Below are 21,864 nucleotides of genomic sequence, written 5' to 3'. Positions count from 1 at the left end.
AGCTAAGTGTGGACCACACACCCTGTTTCTATCCCAAGAGCACCGAGTCCAGACCCACTAGGTCAGGGTTCAGAGAGGCCAGTGAGGAGACAGAGAAGCCCACACCACCCTAGCAACAATTGGGGGAGGAGAGGAAGGTACAGTGGGCGAAACTGCTAATCTCCCTGAGTTTTATCCAGAAGCAACTTCCAAAGTGCCAAATTGGATAGAGCTGACTGCCTACGGCTGAGACTGCATTAAATTTTTCCCATGATCTGCCTGAATGGGGGTTTGGGACTAGGATATAAATTATAGCACAAGAAATAAAGAAAGCCATACTCTGTGACTGTGAAATCCACGCGTATTACAAGACTGATTGATTTTTCTCGGCCTGCACTGCTTCAATACTGTGAATGAGTATTTGGTTAAGGACAATTCTGTCCAGAGGCTGCGGTCTTGCCTATCTGGCATCTGAATAGGACTCACTAGCTTTGGCCCGCTGTCTGGACTTTGTCCAAGGCCTTACCGATCTCTGGCATAGTGCTGGATGACCTCACAGCCTCACCAAGCTGCATCCCTGCCTAGAATTATGTGGACCCTTGAAGGTCCTTGGCCCTGGCTGGGAGTTGAGAGAGACATTAAGCCACGTACACCCAGCATGGCTACCTGCTGTGGGACACAGAAAACACGTTCCATCCTATTCATCTCTCATCATCTCCCGTGTGATACTGCAATTATCTACCTGTCTATCTATCTGTCCGTCTGTCCGTCCGTCCGTCCATCCATCCATCCATCCATCCATCCATCCATCCATCCATCCAGATATACGTGTAGTTACAATGCTGAGGACTGAATCCAGGGTCTCTTGTACGCCAGGTAAGCACTCTGCCATTGACCGAGACTGTCTTTCCATAAGCTAAGCACCCTGAGCATCAACGCTAGCGGCATTTTGAGTCATTTTGTATTTACATTTCTATTTTAGCTAGGATTGCAGAATGCTGTAAGAGCAGCACGTATAGGTCAGAGTAGTTGTGAAGCCATAAAAACATCATCAGAAGTCTGTGCAAGACTTGACAAATTGATTTACCTAACAGGTTTCACAGTTATGAGGAAGACATTTAAAACACTGTAAAAAAAAATACAGAGAGATGTTTTTGCTGACCTTACAATTGGAAAGCAATGGGAATGACCTACATTCCAGAATGAGAACAGACATCATCAAGAGGCTGCTGAGGAAGCTGTGGCATACCTCTACTTGGGAGTCAAATACCAAAAATTTAATTCTGGGAAACAAACAATATACAAAGCCTATTTGTCTGGCGAAAAACTAGCAGACATACTAATAAGGCCTTGTAAATCCATTAATATAGTCTCCCAAATCCATTAGCGTGATGTACTGTGATAGTTCAATATTCCTTAGTTACAAGTAGGGGGTGAGAGAGTTCAGTTGGTAAAACACTCTGCAAACATGAGGAGCTGAGCCTCATCCTCAGAACCACGTGGGAAAGACAGGTGTTGTGGCAGACACCCTTGTAATCCCAGCCTTGGGGAAGTGGAGTCAAATGGATCTCTGGCCAGCTGGTCTACCTCACATGCTCCAGGTCACGAAAGACCTGTCTCCAAGAACAAGGCGGACAGCAACTAAGGTCTGATACCCTAGGTTGACTGCTGATCTCCGAATCTCCACATGCACACATGCATGTATATACACTCATATGTGTGCATGCACACACACACACACACACACACACACACACGCACAGAGCTATTGTGCATAGAGCACCATCTAGCTAGGATTTGTACCATATTCAGGAAAGTCATATAAAGCATTTTCAGCTAAGCAGCACTCCCTATATCCTGAAAATAATAAAAGGGAGAAACTGAATACAGCCAGGGTACATTTGTGTTCAGTAGTTGTAGTATAACCTCTCTGGTGCATTTCAATGGATGAACCCCTGTTGAATACCATCTACAGTGCCATGAGAAATCCTGTAGGTACTATTGCAGTTTATTTTACAGAAATAAAAACAAAGTTTGCCACCAGCCTAAATACACGTTACCAGATAAAGGAGAAACTGCGATTCACAGACAGGGCTCTATCACACTTTGGACATTTTCCCACTGACGACTTGCAGCAATTTTATTCTTCGTGCAGTAATGATGGCCAAAGACCTACTTATGAGCAAACAACACAGCTTCTTTTTACTGAAAGCAGGCAGCATCACACGATCATGGGACAGCAGATGAGGGTCAGCCGTCCCTATGCTACGCAGGTGAGCGGGCTACCCTAGGATGCAGGAGGCTGCCCCAGGAAGAGACCGTGCAGAGTAGGAGAGCCCACAGATAGCGAAGGAGAGACCCCAGACACCACAGTCTTCCGGACATTAACACAGGGCTCCGTGGCTAGGGAGGAGGGGGTGGAATGTGGGCTGGACTCCAGTAGAGGCATCAGCAGATAAACCCAACGAGGTCAATTGCAGTCAGAGGGGTGAGTCTTCAGTAAACAGTAGAATTGCAAGCAGATTAGTGGAAATGCTCAAATAATCCACTTAGGAGTTAGAGACAGACGGTTCTCTGTAGTGTATCACTGCTTGGAACCGTAATTCCTCTGCTGGCTTCTCTCACAGCAGTGTCCCTAAAGCACGTACACCTACTCTCACAGACATGACAGACGCCATCCTGTCCTTCGGGGGGAGCAGTGGAGGGAAAGAACCAAACATGGCCTTCTGTGTCTTTCAATTAAGTTGGAGATCACTATGGGCCACACCGTCAGACCCTGCCTCAAAGTACAAAGTGAGATAATGAACAAATAGGCTGGGGTTTGGGGGGCGGCTCAGTAGCAGTAGGCTTGCTAACATCGAGCAAGGGCGTGCAGGAGGCCCCAGGTTCCACAGCATTGAAAAGTGAGAGCTGAAAATGGAGCCCACTGGAGCCTTGTTAGCGCAGGAGGGTAGCCTCAGTGATAACCGAATGTCCTGCAGCTATTACCATCGCAATCACCGAGTTTCCCTACTTCTACATTGCAGAGCACACTGAACTGTCCATTCAGTTTGGTGTGGGGCCCGGGCACCCAGAATCCAATTCTGGTTCTCCTTGATCTGGTGCTGGAAACTATCTGAGCCAGACCCTTAACCTCTCAAGTGCCTCACCTTAAGGGGTATGAATGAAGACTAACAAACCCATGCTTGCAAAGAGCCTGTGGCCAGCACCTGCCCTATGCATCTGGAGGGGTATGTTATGAACTGGCCCCCATAAAGGGTATGAATGAAGACTAACAAACCCATGCTTGCAAAGAGCCTGTGGCCAGCACCTGCCCTATGCATCTGGAGGGGTATGTTATGAACTGGCCCCCATAAAGGGTATGAATGAAGACTAACAAACCCATGCTTGCACCTTGTACATCTGGAGGGTTATGTTATGAACTGGCCTCCAAATGAGCCGGTTCTTGGGGGCTCAGAAGCAGGAAGGAGCCAAGAGCTCAGCCGGCGGCCAGAGACAACAGTGAGCCTACAGCAGTGTTTGCTCACGCCTTGTTTACCTTAGTGGGTTTATTTATTTGCTTTCAAACAGCAATCTGGGAAGAGGCTAGGAGTTAAAGCTTTGGCTCTGCAGGAACCTTGGGAGGAGTCCGGAGGCTTTCAGATTCCCCTCCTCTGTCTTCTTAGCCTACACTCTTTACCCCAGAGTCAGCACTTCCAGAGCCAAGTCTATAAACCTTGTGCCATCCTACAGGGCAGGGGGTGCATACCTGACCAGGGTATTCTGGGTTATCTTAAGCTCCAAGCAAGCCTGGACTACTAGCAAAACCTAACAAAATAAAATAAAGCAAACAGAGAGCAAATAAAATCAACACCCCCCAAAAAAAAACCTTTGTACTAAGTTTCCCTCTCTCTCTAAAATTTCCCTTCTCATGGTGGCATCTAAAACCCACCCCAGCTGTTATCATAAACCCCTACATAGCCGGGCAGTGGTGGCGCACACCTTTAATCCCAACACTTGGGAGGCAGAGGCAGGCGGATCTCTGTGAGTTCGAGGCCGGGCTGGACCGATAGCCTCCAAAACAATACAGATAAACCCTGTCTCGTAAAAACCAAAATAAATAAATAAATAAATAAACCCCTACATATTTCCAAAATAGTCTGACATTTTGGATACCTCTAATGCTTGGGAAATGACGCCATTTCTTAAAACAGTCCAGCACAGGGTTTGCCTGCTGCTGATTCGGCTGGCTTCTGCCCCTGTGGGCTCGAATGGGGCTCTGAAGAAATAAGAGGCTCCCATTGGTATGAGATAGCCATGGAGGAACCTAGAAGGGTTCTCTGTTTTTAAAGAAGCTTGAAGAGAGGAGTTACAGGGAACGGTGTTCTTACAGTGCATACGAGCAGACTCACCCCCACTGAATCACTCAGGTTGGGCAAAGCTTGAGATGAAAGAATGTGTGGCACTCATCCCATTTACTACTTTATAAAGGAAGGTCTAGGCCCGGCATAGTGGTGTGCACCTGTGACCCCAGCATTTGGAGGATGAAACAGGAGTGCCAGCTTAAGGCCAGCTTGGACTCCTGGCAAGACCCTACTCAACTTGGGAAGGAAAGAAGGGAGAGGGAAAAGGAAGGAAAGGGGAGAGAAAGAATGTATAAAAGAAAAAGAACACCGAATTCGATAAATGGCAAATAAAATAAGCACACAGGTTCAGTCACTGGTGGGCACCCATTTCCACGGTGTGTGCTATAGAGCCTCTGTCTGGACCACTCCAAGGTCACCCTGGGCTCTCCCCACATTGCTGCCTGGACTAATCCAAGGTCACTGTGGGTTCCCTACACATGGCTACAGGCTCTGGGAGTCTGGCATACTGGAACAGCATCTTCCAGAGTTGTGCTGCACCCCCCCCTCCCCGTTTCCTTCACAAGGTTCTAAGAATGTGGCTTGGAATGAGCTCTGCCCATAGGGGAGCAGGAAGGAAACCAGGGCCGAAACATCTGCACCATTCACTTACCTGGGGATTCAAAGAGTCACATACCACTATGGTGAACAAAACCACTATGCAGCCCAACAGCCTTCCTGGTGAGCAAACCAAGGGACTGCCCATGTTCCAAGTCACTATTTATTTATTATTTTGAAGCTGAGGTTCTTGAAAAGTCTGTACTGGTTTGATCTGAACAGACCCAAGCAGGACGTATGCTTACCTGCTTACAAGCCCAGCCCCACCCAATTTTGCCATGAGCATGCATAAGGACTGTGTTCCCTTAAACTCATCTGGCATGTTGAGGGGACTCAAGCTAATCTTCCCAGCCTAGGGACCCTGGTTTGCTTGCTCACTCCTTGAAATTTATTTGGTAAATGAGTTTTACAAGCCTGTCATTTACTTCTCACTGAAGTCATTTAACAATGAGTGAACATCGAATCAACTCGTACATCGCCAAACATTCCTCTCCAGAGTGTTTTTTTTTCCCCCTCTCTCTTTTTCTTTCCCTTAAGTACTCTCCAGGCTTTTGTGTCCTTAGGAAACACCTTCGATTCTCCCCCTCTCCTTCTCTCTGTTTGGATAAGCGCTGGGACGGTTGTTCTGATACAGCCCTCCATCTCCAGCTGGTCCTCCCAGCAAGCACCACAGATCACAGAGCTCCGAGGAGCACCTCAGCTCTGCTGTCTCCTCACTGGGGGGGGGGGAGGCTGAGGCTCTGAATCCACACAGTCACAACTCTGCACATCTAGGCTGAGCGGTTTCCACCCTCAACCTCCAGGAGGTTTCCAGGCAGGGGTCTGTGTTCAAGGCAGCTGAGCTACCTCCAGGTTTTAAGCAGCTCAAAAGACAGCCTTCCGGTAAATCTTGACTCAGTCACTCTCTTCATGGTTGAGAGCTATTGATTCCTTTTAGCTCATCTTGCAGGTGATTTGTTTTTAATTATTTTATTTTACTTTAATTCAGGCAGAACCTTGGCAAATAAGCTCTTCTGTTGTTGAGCCATTGTCTTCAGAGTCCCTTATCTGTAAGAGACCTCCCCTTGCTTAGGTGACTAAGAGTTGTCCTGCCCCCCCAACACCCCCACTTTTCTCTCCCTTTATTTAACATAATAAAAGGAAGTCCTTTGTTTCCAAAACCTGAACATTAGATGGTTTCCAAATCTAAACGGGAGTCATATTTTGCCTCTGATTAGCTCAGCTGCGAGTCAGTTGCCCCTTTGACTTAGAGTTTGGCGGGGGCCTTTACCAAATTTCTCCGTGGAAGCCGGACACCTATCCAAAGGTAGCAGGGGAGGGCAGTGGTGGTTACAGACAGAACCAAGCTATCAGAGATAGACCAAGGAACTCAAAGTCTGAAACAAACACACTATTGCCTAAAGACTTAAAGGAAGACCTGGGTTTGATGACGGCCAACAGAGCATGGGTTTAGTCACGATGGAAATGTTTATGGTAATCTGGGCCTGTGGTTGGCAGTTGCTTTGTTTATGACTGAAATCCAAGATAAAAGTTTTAACCACCTACCACGGGGTCCAAATGATCTTTCCTTTTAGATTATGAAATGCACTAGTTAGAACAATCTTCAAATAAAATAACTATGGATATACAGCTCTTGAAATGTAAAAATGATATGTTTAAGTTAAAAAAAAGACCAATACTCAGAGGATTCAAATATAATTTAAAGGAAATAAAAATTCAAATACTCAGCTGTTCTGCTTCCCCTAGTCCTGTGCCCTCCCGGCCCCAATACAGACAGGACCGAGGGAGAGCGAACAGATGATGACAGCGGTGGGAATGTCAAACAGGAGGAGAGGTTAATCAACACTCCGGGAGCATTGCTGAGCAAAAGAGCACGCATTTGTGTTTCCAGATGAAAAGCCCCGCAGTTGAGCTCATTAAGTCTGGGCTTCAGAACACACTAAACATGGGTGCTAATGAACAATGAACCTGGAGCAGTCTGCACACGGGATGCGAAGCAGAGGCCGGGGAAACGGCAGACATCACGAACAGACGTGGATCGTCCGAACCCCAAGCTCCAAACCGCGGGGCGGAAGTCTGTCCTATGGAACGGCACAGGATGAAGGCCCTACTCACCCATCTTCTGTGGGACAAGAGCAAAGGCCATCCCTAGCCGGTGGTATCCTTTGTCCCAGAACTGAAAGCAAGCTAGAAAGGCTTGTTACCCCCAACTAGAGATGAAATCAATTTCACTCAAGGGTAGAACATCTGGCTAGAGGGAGAGTCTACTTCAGTAAATGTCACTAAAGCTAGGTCGCTGCCTGGAAGGGTTGGATTAGATCATTGCAAGCCACTCACCTCAAACCAGGGACTGGAACCAAGAGCCTTTAAGCCATTCACTCTTAAGGCAGGTGTTAGTGAAAACAGTCTTTTAGAGTAGTAACAAGACCTACTTTGTCCCTTTCTATACCAGGTTTTAGAAACTCACCTTCATAACATCATAGGAAACAACCTGCTGCAAAGGATCACAGGTTACTATCGCTACACAATGTGCCGACGGACTACCAAGACGATCATCACCATGCCACCAAAGCAGCCCCTGAAAGCCAGATTTCCATTAACAGCTCTTGCAGGCAATTTTGCTCCCTTCTTTTGAACAGTAAGAGAGACCCAGCCTCAGAAAGGAACGAAGAGCCTGCTATGCAGCTAGGGTGGGGAGCATCAGGAGACTTACCGAGCAGCAGGGCAAACGTCTCAGAGACAGCCCTTCCAAGAGAGAGACACAGACCGGCTCTGCCACAGTGTGCCCTCATGGCCTGGAAGCAGGGAAACCATGTCCAGACAGCCTTCTCCACCTCACACCGCTAAGTGCTACCCTGTCCTCCCACGGGACAAGCAGGGCTGGGCCCTGTGGCCAAGGAACAAAGGGCAGTGCAGTTCCTAGGCTATGCAGGGAACAGATTCCCTGTGCTGCGCTTCTGCTGTGTAAAGAGGTGCTGCCTGCCGGACAGCCAACCGTCGCCTCGCCGCCTTCCTGTTTGTGTCTCAGCTCAAGGTTCCATCCATTTCCCCAAGGAAGACTTACTTTGGGAGTGCAATTAGCAGTCGGGAGGTCGGTTTGGCAAAGCTTTGCAGTGTGTGGAGACTGAGCTCTGGAAACACGTTTTCCCTAGGTAGACACGGGGTTCCATGAAGAGCACCATTAAGAGTCAGAGGCAAAAGAGTGGATCTCTTGTGATACACAGGGTTTCTATTCCTCAGACTTTTAATGTGAAGTGCAGAAAGGAAAGAATTTGTGGCTGATTAATCCAATATGTGTGGAGCCATAACGCAGACACAAACCGTGACTTATGGTCAGAAGGTAAGGGCTTGATTGCAGAGGGCTTTACCACTGATGGGTTCTAGGATCTTGACAAAATTCAGTTTCTTATGGGCCTCAATTGTTTTCATCTGAATAAGTGGGACTAATAGTGTGTACTTTGCAGACCCACTATGAGAGCTGCAAACAATGCACGTGAAAGACCCCATGCTTAGGGTTATATGTAGGTCAGATCAGGGGAAAACTACGCTCGGCATGCACAAGGTTCTGTGTCCCATCCCAGGCAGCACACACACAGGCATGTACACACACACATCCATGAATGCACGTACACACACAGACAGATACACACACACACACAATCACACTGTAATTGCAGCACAATATTTAACTTCCTGGCTATTATTCTACACTTATCAGACAGCAGTAGTTAGATTTTTAATACCTAACATATTTCCTCTCAAAAACTCCCAGGCTGCAGTTGTAGCTAACTGGCAGAGCACTTGTCTAGCCTGCTCCAGGAGCTCTAGGACTTGAGTTCAATCCCCAGCACAGGAAGACATGATTTTAACTAAAAATTGTCCCCAGCACAGGGGATTTAATTAAAAATTATACTTTTGTTTACATACTATGGGACTGCCCCGTGAGCATGAAGGTTGAAGGAGAGGCAGCAAACTCACGTGCAATCTGGTTTGATGTTTTCAATGCCAACAAACTGCTCTTGGCACATGCTAACATACAATACATGTCAGCAGATAGTAAATACATTAACTGCTAAGTGAATGAAAGGACAGATGCGCAATTTCTAACAAAACCAGGCACAGTGGTCAGCTTAGCATGAACTCAGGCCAGCATCTATCCGACGAAACCCATATGGGAAAGGCTCCAAATTTCAAACTTTTTGAATACCCTGGATTTCCGGTTTCAGATTTACAGATCAGCGGTGTGCAAATGTTCCGAAGCCTTAATAAAAAAAAAAATCTGAGCTCTAAGAACCTCAGCGTCGATCTCAAGTGTCTGGGATAAGGGATATGTGCCATGTACGTGCCAGGTTAGCAAATGCTCGGGGGCCTCTTCCGTGGAGGCACATCCCTAAGGAAGTGAGATTAAAAAGAAAAAAAAAACGCTTTTGAAAAATCCCTGCAAAACCAGAACCGCGCATTCGTTTCTATGTTCATCATTTAAACTGGCATAAGGTTAGATATCACTGTGATTTTGGACAGAGCGTGTTTGAGCGAGTCTACCTCTGCCACAACTCTCTCCCACCCCCTCTGCATCCCTGTCTCTTTCCCTCTTTTGTTTCCATGTGTCCTTCTGCCAACCCATCCTTTTTTCCATCACGTACGATGGCCCCGTCTTGGTTCACTCCCCAGCCTTTCCTAGGACTTTATCCAAATCTGCACACAGCACAGACCCAGTCTGCATCTGAGTGAAAACACGCTGCTTCTGTCTGAGTTGGCGTCATATCTTGCTTGTTGCCATCCGTTTCCAGGAGCGCCCATCCTTCTGCTGAGTCAAGTGATAACTGTGCAGAGGGACCTCTCAGGTGCAATAGGCAACAATGTGTCAACTCAAGTCCTTCTGCTGAGTCAAGTGATAATTGTGCAGAGCGACCTCTCATGTGCAATAGGCAACAATGTGTCAACTCAACTGAAGAAAACTTTGGAGTGGGGCACATTTCTCACACCTGCCTCTGTTAGACCCCAGAGCTTGTCCTCTGTTGCCCTTTATACCCTGGAGAGGGTGGCAATGAAAACGAATGGGGCTCGCAGATTTTTTTTAAGAGCTTTACCCTGACATGAAGAACAAAGACTTGGGTTCCTTTGTGACTTTCGATGATCCACTTACTGATGCTGTGGGAGAAGAGAGCATGGGAAACAACACAAGGTTAGGCTTTCTCTTTCCTGCCAGCATCTAGATCAGGCAGCCAGAGATACCAGAAACATCCCTTGACGGTTGTTCATGAATCCACGCTATCAGGAAGAAAGTTATTTTATTAGGCCACTTGCCCATTTAATGATACCACCAGGAGATCAGATCTGTTCACACGAGAAGATCGTATGAACAGAGATGTCTCAGAGGATCTCTTGCTTTCCTTCAGAAAGAGAGCACGCCCTGCATTCTCAGGCCCTCACTTCCTAACCTAAGATGAGAGCTATCCCACCTCAGACGTCCTTGTAAACAGGAATAATGGAAAATAAATGCTTCTGATCGCTAACTCTGAATGGCATCAATTTAGTTCCCCAGCGAAGAGAATCTCTTGCATCCCATACCTAAATGTTCTACAGATTCAGGCCACTGCATCTCCAAAGGACAGAGGGAGGTGAGATACAGCCAGAGTTGACTGGGTCCAGGGATTCATCTCTGCGCCTGCCACACGTCTAAGGCATGGAAACAAACAAGCAACCAAAGAACCGGCTGCTCTCAACAAGGACCCGTTCTCCTTGAGTTCCTCTGAGCTCAGAGATATTCAGAGCCGCAAGAATCCCCCACATCGCCCTCCTCCTGTTTCTCCTCTTACTGGGAGTTGCACAGGCTGGAGGCATTTTTTAACTGAATAATTACAGACTCCAAGGAACCCTGAAATGGATTCCTAACAGCGCCTGGCTTTCTCACCTTACATTTTAGCCTCTGGCCTGACCAATGCCAGTCAGCACAGAGCTTATGAGTTCAGCTGCAGAAGGTCATCAGATGCGGCACCAACCCTGCCTCCCACAACAGGTTCAGTTTTCAGACTGGGGCTGGGGGAGGGGAGGCTGATGGGGCTCTGAGAAGCACCCAGATGCTCTGGCACCCTCCATGGGGGGGAGAGGGACACTGACTGCCTGCTGCTGCCTGGGGATGCCCATGTGCGGCCAGTCGGCTGCTGTAGAAATGCTTTGCTGGCCCTGTTCAGATAAACGTAATCAAGACTGGTGCCGTATTTGATCAGCCAGTAAAAATATGGCTTCAAGGAACCGGGGCTCTGGCGTTGCACATGTCGGGCTTTGACGCAATTTATCAGTAGCTGCTGAACATGTAACGCTGCTATTATTCAATAAGTGCTTCTGACAGGATAGAACCCATAAAGTCTGTCTCGTAAGGGAAGAGAATTTATATGCTTGGCAGAATGGAACACAAAACACCACAGAACACAGTGCCCTCCGGTTCGTGGATACTAGGTGTGTACGCTGCATATCACGATAAAAATAAATAGATGCCCACCCTTGTTCTCATCTGTAGCCTTACGGTGAGAGACTCTCCTGTTGGCTGACTCCAGTGACTAACCTCTCCGTAGGGACTAAAGCAGGTGAGACAAAGTCACACTGAGGGGGTGAATCTTCTTGCCGGGAGAAGTAGTTCTGCCGACTTAATCACATTATTTACATTAACTAATTAATTACACTAATTCCAAGAGTGCGGGGCTATTTCTTTTCTAAGGTAAGAAACAAAGAGATGGTGTCTCCTGCTCTTTGTCTCTGCCCTAACTCGCCCTGGGGAGGCTCTGCTGGGCTTGGAAGACACAGGTTTGGGAGTGCAGCTCTCACAGTCTCCAATGACACAACCGCTAAGAAGACAGACAGACAGACAGACGTCACAGCAGCACAAAGGTAGCGCGTGAGAGGGGAGGGGCACGCAGCCTGATGCCAAGCGTGCCATCCACGCGGGATGCAGCTCAGTTGGTTCTCAGTTAGTTCTGAAGCCCGGCATTCCATCCTCAGCACTGTATAAAATGAGGGCTAGGGGTGCACACCTGTAACCAATGGCACTTGGGAGGCAGACGCAAGGGTACCAGAAGTTCAGGGTCACCCTCTGCCTTATAGTGAACCAGAGGCCAGACTGGGATACAGAAGACTCTGGCTCAAGAGCAGAGTGCCAAGCACAGAGTGAGAAGGGTGTAGGTTCAAATCCCAGCTGTATCACATCCGGTTGTCTGATCTCAGGTACATCTCCTAGTCTCTTTCTTCATGAGTGGAAGCAATCACAGAGATACCGGGATCCACCTTGCGAGGTCATGGCGATAATTAGGCAGATTATAAATGCAAACCCCCGAGCGGAATGCTTTTAGAAATCCTCGATCGACAGCTCAGATACAGAAGAAGGACAAAAAAAAAAAAAAAAAAAAAAAAACCACACACACTAAGGAAGCACCACAAATATTTGAATAGAGAAGGATATCTAAGCCTACACACGAAATGGGAGATTCAGTGTCTCCAGCCTGAGATTCCTTCTTACACCTGGAAGTCTGAAGACACAAGCTGTCCCTGACCCACATACCTAACACACAAGAGAAGACTTGGGAAAGGTTCTCAGAAAGAGAGGGAGTCCCAGATCACCCCCCTTACCTCCCAACCATCATAACCCCTACCTGTCTGGGATGTGCCACCCCAGTCTTGGGTCCAATCTCAGTGCAGGCTGATCCTGTGCACAGTGACCTCCAGGACACTTCTGTTGACAGACTCAATGGGTGCCGTACTGTCTAGGAGGCGCTCACGGTGTCCTCATAAACCAGACTGGATTGGCCTTTCAACTATAAACAACTAGGAAGCTAGATTAACTCTAAGAAACTGTTTACAGATCTAGACAAAAAAGTACAGACTGTGTTCCAAGGGAGGAAGGGAAGTAGTGCATACGTCCTTCTCAAAGTCAATTCCAGCCTTCTTTCTGTCTGGTAGGAAGCTCCCACGGCAGACCCAGAAGGACAGACAGGAGAACACCGTGGTCTCTCCTCCAGCGAGGGGGACACGGAGCAGCATTCTGGAAGGCTCGGGAAGAAAGAACCTGTGAGGGAAAAGACCCAAGTGCCAGACAGGAAGGAGCTAGGCAGACAAAGAAATCCATACGGCATTTCATTGGGTTTGCAGCTGACTATTAAGTCACAATGTTCAGGGTCAACGTAGTCTGACAAAAAACAAACGAGTTTCTATAAATTAAACAATCCCCTAAGCTCCCTTGACTGGCCGGCATGTGAGCCTTGTCCAGTTAGAATAGAAAGTCTTTGTTGGAGAGACTGGGCCTTTAGGTCATGACCTCCGAAGTCTCCTTCATTGAAGCTCGGTCACCTCTTGAACATTAGGGTCTGCCCTAAAACCTTCACTCTTCTTACACTACACTAAAACAATAACAAGAAGAAAGCAAGTCCAGCATTCAACACAATGTAACTCCCATGCGGGGGAAGACACAGGAATTCAGACACAGCAGGGTGTAGGACCTCACACGCCAGCTAATGAAAACGTGAGCGTAGGCACACTCAGATGACTAAAATTCTAAAAGGAGACACAGGAGGGGCAAATGGAAGACGGGAAAGCTTGGGCCTCTCTAGAGATGAAGGACACATCTGAAATGAAGAACGTATCAGTATCAGGTGGGCTTATCAGCCCGCTAATGGGCCACAAAATAAAGAGCTCAATGAATTTGAAGACTAAAGAATCTGGAAAAATATCCAAACTGGAATGGACAAAGTGGTGGTGGTGGGGTGTATAGCGTTTCCTAGCGAGCCCTGGGACAAGGGACAACCTAACAGACCCAACACTGAAGTTCTAGATCAGTTCCTAGGGGGCAGCAAACTAATTTACAATTATAGCAGTTAAATTTACACACACACACACACACACACACACACACACACACACACCAAATCTGTTGAAAATTACAAATCGTAGCTTGAAAAAACTCAACAAACTCCAAGAACACAAAGAAAACCACAGTCCAGTGTGTCACAGTAACCTTGATGGAAAAAAAAAAAAAAAACGGAGAACAAATACAGGAAGCAGCAGAGTAGGAAGACAGAGAGACCGTGTACAGATGGACAAAGGAAAGAGAGGACATAAAGTTTCGTCAGAAGAAACACCAGCAAAGTGCAGAAGAGCATCTCAAAAGGGCTAAAAGAAAAAAAAAAAAAAAAAGACACTGAGCCTCTATATCCAGGGGAGTCAGTCTTCAAAAGTACAGACTGGATAAATAATGTCTTAGACTCACACAGGCGGCCAATCAGCACTTCGAAAAGTGTTACGAGTTTATCCAGGGGTGACAAAATGATTCTCAATGAAAACTCGGAATTAAACCAGAGAATCAAAGCTATGGGGGTGGCAGGCATGTGCAGACACGGAAGGAAACTATCCCCTTACTCTTCGTTTCTTTAAGGTATGGCTGGATACGGAACGAAATCAGAAACGATGCGTGATGAGGGGTGTGGTGGGCGTGGTGAGCGCAGTGCGTGGACAGCAGGGGCCAGAAGCTCAAGACGGAGAAAGCGAAATCGCAAAGCCATCGGGTGCTTACAGCTGTACATGAACAGAATAATAAATTTTCTTAAATAACCCAAAAGGACAGGAAAAGGCGGGGGGGTGAAGAGAAAGGAGCTGGGGAAAACAGGAAACACAGCAAGATAGGAGACTACAACTGCGTGCGTGTGCTGTCCACACGAAACATTGTGGTTATAAAGATACGGGCACCACACGGCGGAAGTCCAAGTGTAGACTAAGCTACACCGTGGAAATGCTAATCATAAGGATGCGGCTGGCAATACTCAGCAAGACTAGCAGACTGCTGTGTCAGGTTGGGTCCTGCATGGAGCAGGTGCCGTGGGATCAAAGGATGCCGGCTGTAACACAGCCACGGAAGAGCGACACCAAGATGAGGCCAGGAAGGAGTCACCCACGAGTGAGGATCTGCGCACGCGGATCTGCGCATGCGGAAAAGGCAAAGATTGACTGGAGCAGGAAGAGTGTCGCAGTTGGAATAGGAAATGTCCCGAAGCCTTGATGGGATGGTGCTTTTTGGAAGCATGCCGGAAACTTGAGGAAGTGGGGCGCAGCCTGAGGAAAGTACGTCACCAGGGATGTCCTCGGGGTCTTGTATTCTCTGGACCTTTTCCTGGGCCCCTCTGTCAGCCTCAGGACCGCCATGATAGTAAGAGCTGGGCTCCATGACTTCTTCCACGAAGCTCTTATCACAGGCTGAGGTGCGCCAAGGCGAGGTGACCTTGAACTGACACGTGCAACTTTGAGCCAAAGCAGACCTCCCCGCTGCTCACGTTGCTGTCTCAAATATCTGTCCCACAGATTCTCAAACTGCGGCAGAGGTCCCCGGGACCGCCCCCTCCCTATCTCACACAGCCCCATGGGCAGAGGCTATTAAAAAATAGCTGGTACCGGGCAGGCAAACACTAGCTCTAAGATCATGTTGGGGGCAGTCATGAGCTTGATTAAAACAAAAAATAAAACAGAGAAAAGACAAAAAAAATCATCATTGTCAAAAAAGAGAAGGTGGTCCTTACACCTACAAATGGAAAACAGATGACAATGACAAACTATAAACTAGTCTGCAGCTTATGCCAAGAAGCCCGCTTATATGAAATGGATACATCCCTTGGAAGATGAATTACTGGAACTAACAGGAAGAAATGGAATCTACCCACATTTTTAAGCAGGTTGAACCTGATAATGTAGGACATTCCCACAGGGAACACTCCAGGCCCAGATGGCCTTACTGGTACATTACCCAACAGCCGAGTAACATGCAACACCAACACTGATACACTACCCAACAACTAAATAACACCACATACCCACTCTGATACCCTACCCAACAACTCAGTAACATGCGACGCCAACACTGATACACTACCCAACAGCTGAGTAACAAGCAACACCAACACAGATACACTACCCAACAACTCAGTAACACACAATACCAACACTGATACACTACTCAACAGCCAAATAACAAGCAACACCAAAACTGATACGCTACCCCACAACTCCGTAACATGCAATGCCAACACTACCCAACAGCTGAGCAACATGCAATGCCAACCAGCACAGAAAACACTAGGTACAGGGACTGCTTCGTTGCATAAAACCAGGTTTACCTCAATAACTATGCAAAGTGGTTATGAGAACGAAAGCCTGCAGGCACTGATAAGTCATGCCTGGCACCAGCTGATGACACTAACCCACACGGCTAAAGTCTGTGGCTAGCATCAGCACTAAATGTTGAGTTAAAGGTTTTGGTTTTTTGTTTGTTTCGTTTTGTTTTTTCTTTTTCTTTTCTTGATCACTGTATCTTGTCTGTTGACTATAACTTACATTTGTAGGTCATGAGGTTTAAAGTCACTAGTCTGGGTCTTCTGAGAAAATGAGATGAAATATCTGGTATCCAATAAACACCTACAGCTTCTGCTTTATAGAAAGTCATTTGCATGTACTCACTTACTTCTCTTTATTGGGGCAGGTGGCTAAGGACACCGTGGTGTACCCTCGGAGGTCAGAAGACAATGTGAGTCAGTGCTCTCCTTGCACCATGAGGGTTACAAGGATTGAACTCAGATTTGTCAGTCTTGGGAGCAAGCACCTTTATCCACTGAGCTACCACACACCCATTTACAACCTTTGATACTCAGCCTTTTCTTAGGTTATAAGTCAGTGTGTAATATGGTAAGTCCAATGACTGCCTTCAGACTTAAGTTGATTAGACATAGATTTGGATGCAGAGGTAACTATTGATTTGAACTTTAAGGCAAGCTTCCAAACAGAATCTGACTCAGCTTGCTCCATGCCAACAGAGAGTCATTCTCCATTGGATTTCTGCCTCCCAGAATCCAAAGGGATTGGGGCCTTGAAGGCATGATGCTCAATGTCTGGGCTAAGTTAGTCCCTGGCTGAGACCTTCTTTGAAGCAAGAATTCTTTTCCTGTGAACTCAACAGTATTCGAAGCCTCTCTTCAATGTGTTTGTAATTATAACTAAACACATTGTTGTTCCTGTGTTGGTCAGCATACAGCCAAACTTGGCACAGTAAAGATATAAAGAGTGGGAGATGGTTAACTCCCTGCAGCGGCTACTACCAAAGCAATGTCCCCTGGACCTCAAGAAACATGAGCTTTTTAGTCAAGGGATCTATACAGACCCTATAGGGGGCGGCTCTTTCCTGAGCTAGTGCAGTTAAGCAGTATCTACCTGAGCATGCTCAGTGTAAGGTCTCTCTCTCTCTCTCTCTCTCTCTCTCTCTCTCTCTCTCTCTCTCTCTCTCTCTCTCTCTCTCTCTCTCTCTCTCTCTCTCTCTCTCTCACACACACACACACACACACACACAGCGGTAATGTCTTCCTCTCCTCTGTTCAGTGGGTTTTCTTCAGGCACATTTTGAAGATTTATCCAAATGTTCAGACTGCCTGTTTTTCCATGCTGAGGGCTCTTTTACAGCTGGCCACGCCTTCCTTATCCTGACCCACCACCTTCTCAGGTTGTACTCAACTCTTCTTCTGTTTGCTTCACAAAAAGGTCACTAAAATAATGAAGGCATCACTTTCCTAAAACCAAACCCACGTTGGGCATGCGCACACCGTGTAACGTTCCATTTGAATTTCTAGTTCTAGTTCTTGACCCCAAACCTTTTCCGCTAAGAGTGCCACTTCACCTCCCCGCTCCGCCCTGCCCTGCCCCATCCCGCCCCATCATCAGCACTAACTATGAGCGTCTCCGTGTACTCAAACAGCAGAATAAAAATCACAGAAAGATTAGGAGTCACCCTTAAGCTCCAAGGCTCCTTGTTAATCACTGCCAGCGCACATGTGATAGTATGCTTGTTATCCCCGACCTATGTGTCTATGACCACAGTTCAAAGAATCGCCAACAAATAATGAAGCCTAAATTTGACTTCCTATACAACAGGTACAGTGAAAGAAAGAGCCTAATAGCGCTAAACCTCACAGTGGAGAGCAGTCACCATCTCAACTGTTTTTGTACACGAACTAGATGTCCTTATGCAAATGACGTCTACAAGGGCAGTGATTCACACAGCGGTAATTCAGCCACCTGACTCATCTTTGGAGGCAATTTCCACAGTGCAGAAGGTCTGCTCTCAATGTGAAGGTAACATACTTTATCTTGTTCGATGAAAGCAAACGTCCAGACTGTTTCAAATGCGCAATAAAGTGAGTGTTGTATCTCTAAAATGCTTTTCTTCTGAGATAACGGAGGCAAGAACACAGAGAAATCAGGTCCCTCAGTAAACTGGCTCAGCACTGGTATCCAGTGATAATCTGATTTCGGTGTTTGCTTACTCTCTCTGGTTTTTGGAGCTGTGCAACCAGTTAGCAAGGCAGTTAATTATTCGGCAAGCCATGTGTGGCGTGGCTGGGAAGATGCGGGCACAGAGACGGGGAGGAACAGGATGGCATGTTGACTCGTCTCAAAACGTGATGCAACCTCTGTAGCATCCAGCACACTTCACCTAGTCCCAGCCTCAGGCTGAGATGTGAGAAATGTTTCCTTCACCCAACAAATAATGTTCTGAGTGCCTGACCATGCCAGGCCCTGTGTTAGAGACACACACAGAGCCGTGGGCAGCCCGGAAGCATGTGTTCTCCGCAGTTATCGTCAAGACAACTGTCTAAAAGATAGCAAGTGCGGGCAAGGATGTGGAGGGAACAGAACCCTTGCACACCGCCAGTGGTACTGACAATTAGCATAGTCGATATGCAAGACAGTATGGGAGTCTTCAGAACATTAAAAACAGAACTAAGATGTGACCCAAAAAACATCCCGCTCCCGGGCACACAGCCAGAGGAAGTAAGTTCGGTATGTACAGAGACAAGACCCCTGTGTTTATTACGACTCTACTCATAAGGGCCAGAAAATGAAAACAACCACAGTGTTGGCCAGCTGACAAATGGCTAGAGAAAGGGCAGCACCTGTACACGCTGGACTACAGCACAGCCTCAAGAAAGAAGGAAGCCCTTTTACTTTGAAGCAATGTTGCTAGAACAGGGATGTGTGAAAGGAGCCAGGTACAGAAAGACAAATGCTGCATGACCTCACTGAACCTGGAGCTCACTGATTTGCTCGGCCTGGCTAGCTGGTGAGCTCCAGGAGTCAGGCTCTGTTTGCCTCACCAGGATTATGGACACACCATACCCTGCTTTACCAAGGGTGAGTGGGATCCAAACCCTGCTCTTCATCCAAACTCTGGTCTTCATGCGCACACAGCAATGACTTTACCTACTGAGCCATCACCCCACCAGCCGCAGACAGGGTTCAGGTGGGTTTTAACACTGGGGTCGGGGTGTTTTTCCGGTAGTGAATAAGTGTGTAAGGGAGGCTCCGGCTTCCTGGACACAGCAGTCCCAGAATACGGCTACTGGGAGCAAAGCCAGCGGGAGGCCAGCGGGAGCAATGGTGAGGAGGGACTGTGTGTGCCTTGAGTGCAGGCTGGCAAGAAGGCTGGATTTTCAGAGAGCTGTGAACAGCCAGCTCTGGCTACCGGTTGCTTCCTGCCAAGGATTAGCATGAAGTCTCAGGATGACAGCTGCTTTGACCATGCACTTCCAGGAAGGCCTGACTTTACTGCCTTCCTTCAACAGCTTATGCCGTAAGCAACTGTCTTTGACAGTTTTTCTTCTGAAAATGAACAAAGAGAAGGACAGGTGTGGTCTTTACCATAAAATCATGCCCACATCCCTAAGTGAGCAAGGAGCAAAGGGGCAACGAGGCAAACGAGTCCCTTACACTACCCAACGGACTTTGATTTCTGATAACATTGACAATCCGTGACCATTAATAAATAAAACATTTTTTTATTCTCATGGAGTGTTCGTGTTTCGTATACTAAGAAGCTCGAGTGGCGTCTACATTTCCCCTGAGGCATGCAAACAGTCAGGATGCCCTGGGTTGGGTTTGTAGCTCGGTTGGTAGAATGCCTGCCTAGTGTGCTTGAATCCCTAGATTCTGGCTTTAGCACTACATACATTGGGTGTGGAAGCATACACTTGCATTCTAGCTTTGAAGAGGTGGAGGTCAAGACCGACCTTGACCAAATAAATAGTTCCAGGTCAGCCAGGGCACATGAGACATTATCCTTAATGAAAAAAAGAAAGAAAGAAAGAAAGAAAGAAAGAAGGGAGGGAGGGAGGGAGGGAGGGAGGGATGGATAGTTCTGCATCTTGAATAATAATGTAGTTGTCAGATGTTCCTCAGTACAGAGTACCTGACACAAAACACTTAGGAGGAAGGGGGATTTATGGGATTAAGAGTGTCAGAGGCCTCAGCTCATCATGGCTTGGCCCCACACATCACTATCAGTAGAAGCATGGCCAAGAGGTTCTTCTCCTCATGGTGCATGGGAACCAAAGAAAGAAAGGGAGAGGACAAGACACGAGCTTCACAGACATGTCCCCCACGACCTACTTCTCCAGTTAGGCTCCCCATCTCCCAAAATAAGACCAACACCTAGGAACTACACACTTCACAAATGAGAAAAGAGGGCAAAATTCATAGTCAACCCACAACAAATAGTGAAAACAACAAACCACCAGTCCTCGTTAGGCGCTGACTCGGTTGCTGGAGTTTCTTGTCCCGAGCCTGTTCCTTGCAGCCCCTTCAGTCCCAAATAAGCACACAGATGCTAAGTCAGTTATAAAACTGCTTGGCCAGTGGCTAGGGCTTCTTACTGGCTAGCTCTCTCTTAATTATTAATCCGTAACTATTAATCTATGTATTTCTACATGGCCTTATCTTACCAGAGAATGTCAGGCGCGTCCTATCTTCCCGGTCTCTACATGGTATCTCCTCGTGGTCTCTCTCTCTGCCTACCTTCCTCAGAATTCTCCTCATCTCCTAGCCCTGCCTATCTTCCTGTCTCTATTGGACAACCAATAAGAGAAACATATATGCAGAAGGGCGTCTCTGGACCAGACTACTGTTCTAAGGGTGGCATTAGCTGTATCACTGCTCTACGAGAGTGTGTAGCTACCATCGTCTCATAGGAGGAACTGGAGGCACAGGAAGAGCTTGAGGGCTTTGTCCAGGATTGCACGGCTGTCGCGCACCCTACGCAAACCCTGAGAACAACAAGGGCTGATTGTGAACCCCACATACCCTACGCAAACCCTGAGAACAAGGGCTGATTACGAACCCCACGTACCCTACACAAACCCCGAGAATACCAAGGACTGATTGTGAACCCCGTGTACCCTACGCAAACCCTGAGAACAACAAAGGCTGATTACGAACCCCACTTTCACATTGGCAGGAGTTTACACTTGCTTCGTCTCTTCCTTCCGGGAATATCTCATACCCATATCGTGATGTTTATGTTCTTTATGGCTACTCAACTCAGGAGTAGTAATGGAGCACGCGAAGCGGTGTCGCAGCCCTCCTGCAGGTGTTTCGCCAGCTGCCCATCCTGCTGAACGAAGTAATACACAAGCACACTTGCAAGGATACAGGGCAGGTTTGCAGACACCACCGCGACAGCATCCCGCAATGGGCAGAGGAAAAATAAGCCAGGGAAAGCTGTGTCCAACACTGGCACCCGGCTTTCCCTCTCCCAGAGAGAAAAGAAATGAATATTCCTTTAAAAATGGTCACAGAGAGACAGACAGACAGACAGACAGACAGACAGACAGACAGACAGACAGAGGAGACAGACAGACAGAAACACACACACACACACCCGGGAATAAGAAAATGATGCTGTACTTAACATGCAAAACCTTGGCCTTTAAGCCCATTTCATAAGACAAGAAAAATCACACCTGCTAAAGAATTTTCTTTAAATAGACCTCCAAGGAAAACCATCACTGGATGATAATTACGTTACCAAAAGGGGCAAGTCGAGTATCGATTAAACTGGGCCAAGCACCGTGCTATGAGGTTCCATGCCAAG

At 47.3% G+C, this 21,864-nt stretch overlaps 1 protein-coding gene across 3 annotated transcripts in view; it reads right to left on the bottom strand.

Annotated features, from left to right (window-relative positions):
- The window catches only part of Arhgap28 (Rho GTPase activating protein 28), a 153,426-nt gene that overhangs the window by 91,998 nt on the left and 39,564 nt on the right, over positions 1–21,864 (bottom strand). Inside the window, exon 1 of one of the 3 annotated variants that reach the window (XM_040752890.1) lies at positions 7,984–8,074. The exons of 1 other annotated variant lie outside the window; for it this stretch is intronic. The gene's annotated coding sequence lies outside the window, so the exon portion shown is untranslated. Of the gene's footprint in view, positions 1–7,632; positions 7,943–7,983; positions 8,075–21,864 lie in introns of those variants that run through there. One more of the 3 variants, XM_040752889.1, reaches the window with a different exon arrangement.

The sequence above is a fragment of the Mesocricetus auratus genome, unplaced genomic scaffold (genome assembly GCF_017639785.1).
Source record: "Mesocricetus auratus isolate SY011 unplaced genomic scaffold, BCM_Maur_2.0 Super-Scaffold_100010, whole genome shotgun sequence".
NCBI lineage: Eukaryota > Metazoa > Chordata > Mammalia > Rodentia > Cricetidae > Mesocricetus > Mesocricetus auratus.
This window is presented reverse-complemented; position numbering and strand designations above follow the sequence as displayed.